The following is a 5,476-nucleotide window of genomic DNA, read 5'->3' on the forward strand; positions in this document are numbered from 1 at the left end:
GAATTGCTTGAGGAAAAGCAAAGGTTTAAGCTTGGGGGAGTTGATACGTCTCCATCGTATCTACTTTTCCAAACACTTTTGCCCTTGTTTTGGACTCTAACTTGCATGATTTGAATGGAACGAACCCGGACTGACGTTGTTTTTAGCAGAACTGCCATGGTGTTATTTTTGTGCAGAAATAAAAGTTCTCGGAATGACCTGAAAATCCACGGAGCAACTTTTCAGAATTAATAAAAAATACTGACGAAAGAATTAGCGTCAGGGGGCCCACACCCTGTCCACGAGGGTGGGGGGCGCGCCCCCTCCCCTAGGGCGCGCCCCCTGCCTCGTGGGCCCCCTAGACATCCACCGACCTCAACTCCAACTCCATATATTTGCTTTCGCGGAGGAAAAAATTAGAGAGAAAGTTTCATCACGTTTTATGATATAGAGCCGCCGCCAAGCCCTAATCTCTCTTGGTAGGGCTGATCTAGAGTCCGTTCGGGGCTCCGGAGAGAGAGATTTGTCGTCGTCGTCATCATCAACCATCCTCCATCACCAATTTCATGATGCTCACCGCCGTGCGTGAGTAATTCCATCGTAGGCTTGCTGGACAGTGATGGGTTGGATGAGATTTACCATGTAATCAAGTTAGTTTTGTTAGGGTTTGATCCCTAGTATCCACTATGTTCTGAGATTGATATTGCTATAACTTTGCTATGCTAATACTTGTCACTAGGGCCCGAGTGCCATGATTTCAGATATGAACCTATTATGTTTTCATCTCTACTACTATTAAACAAGCAAACATATTCTTTCCTAAACGCACACGGAAACACGTACACGAAACAACCAGGATAAAATACCACTTCACGATCAGATCCATCTAATTAGATCTAACGGTTAATATAAAAATTAACCCTCATCTGTGTGCGTTTAGCAATTAACAAAAGCGGACGATACTCTGCCGAGGGGACGAAATGTTCTGCTGCGCGAGGAAAAAATAAATTAATTCGCGTGATTAAAGGCTTGCATGGAGCAGCATGGGCCAAGTTCATTGGTTCGGCCTGCGGCGGCGCATCTTTAGGGGCGAAGGAGAGGGGGGAGAATGAGAGGCCTGGCGGCGGCTTAGGACGTGCTCGCCGGTGAGCATGCTCCGGCGGCTGCCTGGCGCGCGGGGTTGAATCGGGGCACTAGGGTTTCCCCGCCGCCGACGGCTGCCTGGCGCGCGGGGTTGAATCGGGGCACTAGGATTTCCCCGCCGCCGCCCCACAGTAGTCAGGGGTTGACAGAGAGAATCTCTACTACTATTAAACAAGCAAACATATTCTTTCCTAAACGCACACGGAAACACGTACACGAAACAACCAGGATAAAATACCACTTCACGATCAGATCCATCTAATTAGATCTAACGGTTAATATAAAAATTAACCCTCATCTGTGTGCATTTAGCAATTAACAAAAGCGGACGATACTCTGCCGAGGGGACGAAATGTTCTGCTGCGCGAGGAAAAAATAAATTAATTCGCGTGATTAAAGGCTTGCATGCAGCAGCATGGGCCAAGTTCATTGGTTCGGCCTGCGGCGGCGCATCTTCAGGGGCGAAGGAGAGGGGGGAGAATGAGAGGCCTGGCGGCGGCTTAGGACGTGCTCGCCGGCGAGCATGCTCCGACGGCTGCCTGGCGCGCGGGGTTGAATCGGGGCACTAGGGTTTCCCCGCTGCCGCCGGCTGCCTGGCGCGCGGGGTTGAATCGGGGCACTAGGGTTTCCCCGCCGCCGCCCCACAGTAGTCAGGGGTTGACAGAGAGAAAGCAGTCGGGTGGCGACGGAGGCGGCGATGGCTCGGACTACATCTATGCGACGACGACGGCTCTGGAGCAGTGAGTGGCCGATTCATCTCCTCGCTAGCCCCTCACCCTTCATAGGTTCAAGATCTGGCGCCCGCTTCTCCTCGATGCCCAGGACGAGCGGCCGATCCAGAAAACCAACCCGGTGGATTGATTCTTCGTCTAAGATACGCGCATACACAAGAAGCGCCACGCAGACAGCTGGATGGATTTTTCTTTCAGGAGCACACACACATATGGAATGCAAGCCGCCGGTGAAGACAGCTTCAGCCTCACTGCCGAGGACAGAATCACGGAAAGGTCAGCTTCATATGAAGTTAGGAACCCACCGCAAGGACCACGCTCAGGTACACACATACATATACCAAGATCGATATTGACCTATGCTTGTGGTTGCAAACTTGCAATTTCATGTCCGTCGCTGATGTATTGATGCTCATGGTGGTGAGATATGGGATAATAACTGGGAATCTCTCACAGCTCAATTCTTACCGGCTGAATCTTTATAAGCAATCTTTTTTCCCTACCCCCTTTTATATTTACAGGAAATTCAAGAGCGGTAGACATGTGGTTATTTGTTAAGAATCAGGAGCTACTACATTCTTGAATATTGAGACTATGTTAGTTGGTTTAGGTTAAACTTGATAAATGCAATTTACTTTTTTGTTCCATCTGACAATTCAGTAGTATTATTGATTTTGACAGTTTTCGGGAATTTTAACCCGTACTTGGATTCTAGCTTCCTCAATCATTCTGAATTATTTAATGTTAGTATGAGCTAAATGTGTTCCCAAGATTAAACCTGAGAAATGTGAAGTTGGCCACTTGGGTATGTTTGATTTCTTTAAGTACATGCAGTGACAACCACCATTGTTCATGATCTATTCTAAAGATAGATTATTAGCAGTGCAACATCTCTGCTGGTTCAATCAAATACTTCAGCTTGGACGGTTCTTACTAATATTTAAGCCAGCTTCAATTTTTAGTCTACTCAGTCATTTTGGATTACTTTCAGTTTTGGGTGCATGTCTTTAATAGAACAACAAACTGATTTTAGCTGCTAAAATAAACAGTAAACGCTAATTCCTCATGGCAACTATTTGTAGAAGACCATCCCGCTAGAGGAGATCCTGACTATCGATGTCAAGCCAGGGTGAAAGAAGGGCACGAAGATCACCTTCCGAGATGGAAGGATCTGATTTTTCATGTGCAGTTATGTGTTTCAAAAACTTATTGCGATGTAATTTTTATATTAACACTATAGTCTATGAAGTTATATTTACAGATATTTCATTTTTCGCATAAGACGAGGCACTGTTTTATTTTTAAAAAAATTATGAAGTAAAATTTGTGAATAAACTGAATGATGTTTCAGAGGATACGAATGGTTGTGACTTGTGGGGTCGCCCGGGGAGGCGACTGCGGCGGGGAGCAGCGGCACATCGGCGGACAACAATACATGTGTAGAGCACATCGGCAACAGCTGCACGTCCACGATGGATGAGCAACAATGCGAAGCAGGTGTAGGTGTGGGGGTAAGGGTAAGTATATATCACTTGTCATGTTTAACTCATGGCAACAAAGAGTAAGGATCACTCCACACTCACTACATAAAGAATATTGTTGTGACGATTATATACATATATGATCCACTTGGTTGCTCAGTTAGTATTAATTTCCTATCATTTTCTTTTTGTTGCAGACGTGTCTTGAAACTAGACTTTGAAGAGAAGTTCATCCGTATATGGGAATTCTACCTTCTATGCCTCTGGTTTCAGATCATGAGCAGTTAGAAATTACCAGGTACGCATGTATATATGTGTGCTCTTTGTATAGGTTTACCTGCATTATTCCTAGACAAATGGAAGACATATACTCCCTCTGTTCTTCAAAAATGCATCTTGCTGGAAATTGTTTGGTAGTTTCCAATGCAGAATAAAATTTGAGTTGATGTTGCTTTCTACAATTATGTTAATCTCAGCCATAAGATTCAGAGAGATCAGTAGACATCAGATCTTTGAGTAAAAAGTAGTAACTTAGAACCTTTGGTGAACTGTAGAAAGCAAGCTTTCATCGTTTGAGATTGTAAATAACATGGGATGGAGACTTGACAGCCACATAATTATTTTACACCGACCTACTGAACCGTGAAAAAACATTGCTGAGCTTCAACATTTTGGTCAAACATCACATGGAAAATCGGCTACAACCAACCAGATTGTCAAATCCTGATTGTTTTATGCTTAACTCAAGAATTGTGAATAAGCAAGAAAGCTTCTGAAGATATCAGTGCATCATCTCTTATGCAACTGCTACTGCGAAACAATAATTATTATAGTCCTTGATCTGCACATGCCCAATTTCCGTATATTGTATAGTTTTCCATTCTAGAATAGTAACCTTTCTGCACGGCGACATTTTCAACTTATGTTTAATATTATGGGAACTAAGCATAGGGTAGAGAAAGGGTTGCTTGCATGCCATCCATGTCATAGAGAATGTCAAATTCCCTCTCTCTAATTCCTTACCATGAACCTACCGCTTTATTGATCTGATTTTAGCTTCTAGATGTTCTACAACTATATACACAATAGATACTGTTTTTCTAAACTGTAGTGACACTCCATGAGAAGTTGAGATAAATTGAGAATGGGGCAAAAAAAAATCCGACCCTTCCCGCTCTCAGTGGTGAATGCTATGGCTCCTTGAAGATAACAAGCAGCTCGAATCCAAGGAGAAAACTAATTTAGTTCTGCCAAGACTCCTATTTTTTTGTGTATCTTTGTTCCAACTTTGTATTGAGGCCATGTTCACTTGGACAATATTTATATGTTCCTTTGATTTTCGCCCAAGAAAATAAACATTCTAAAATCTTCGTAGGAATAGACTAAATAGGCTATGCCCTTACATTCTCTATGGAGAAGTTGTTCACCCTTGAATTCAAAAATTTATACCCGCAACAGTTGACATGGTTTGATTGAGACGTGCGTTGCACGTGCACACTTACTAGTGAATATATGAGAGTTCTTGATCCTATCTTGCAAGTCTATAGTCACCTATTATGTGTTATGATCCGACAACCACGAAGTGACAATAATCGGGATACTTCTCGGTGATAACCGTATTTTGGGGAGTTCATGTATTCACTATATGTTAATGCTTTGGTTCGGTACTCTATTAAAAGGAGGCCTTAATATCCCTTAGTTTCCATTAGGACCCCGCCGCCACGGGAGGGTAGGACAAAAGATGTCATGCAAGTTCTTTTCCATAAGCATGTATGACTATATTCGGAATACATGCCTACATTACATTGATGAACTGGAGCTAGTTCTGTGTCATCCTATGTTATAACTATTACATGAGGAATCGCATCCGACATAATTATCCATCATTGATCCAATTCCTACGGGCTTTTCACATATTGTGCTTTGCTTAGTTACTTTACCGTTGCCACTGTTACCGTTACTACAAAACTGCTACTGTTACTTTTGCTACTGTTATCGTTACTTCCATACTACCTTGCTACTAAATACTTTGCTGCAGATACTAAGTTATCCAGGTGTGGTTGAATTGACAACTCAACTGCTAATACTTGAGAATATTCTTTGGCTCCCCTTGTGTCGAATCAATAAATTTGGGTTGAATAC

At 43.2% G+C, this 5,476-nt stretch overlaps 1 long non-coding RNA gene across 2 annotated transcripts; it reads left to right on the top strand.

Moving 5' to 3' along the window:
* The first annotated feature begins 2,508 nt into the window (after nt 1-2,508).
* Nucleotides 2,509-4,142, top strand: LOC119305977. Of its 2 annotated transcripts, XR_005148817.1 has the most exons (4): nt 2,509-3,041; nt 3,205-3,370; nt 3,532-3,632; nt 3,889-4,142. It is a non-coding gene; the product is annotated as an uncharacterized LOC119305977 (long non-coding RNA). The 2 variants fall into 2 exon arrangements; XR_005148816.1 differs by having other exon boundaries at nt 2,509-3,370.
* The last annotated feature ends 1,334 nt before the right edge of the window (nt 4,143-5,476 follow it).

This window comes from Triticum dicoccoides, chromosome 5B, assembly GCF_002162155.2.
Source record: "Triticum dicoccoides isolate Atlit2015 ecotype Zavitan chromosome 5B, WEW_v2.0, whole genome shotgun sequence".
NCBI classification, from domain to species: Eukaryota; Viridiplantae; Streptophyta; class Magnoliopsida; order Poales; family Poaceae; genus Triticum; species Triticum dicoccoides.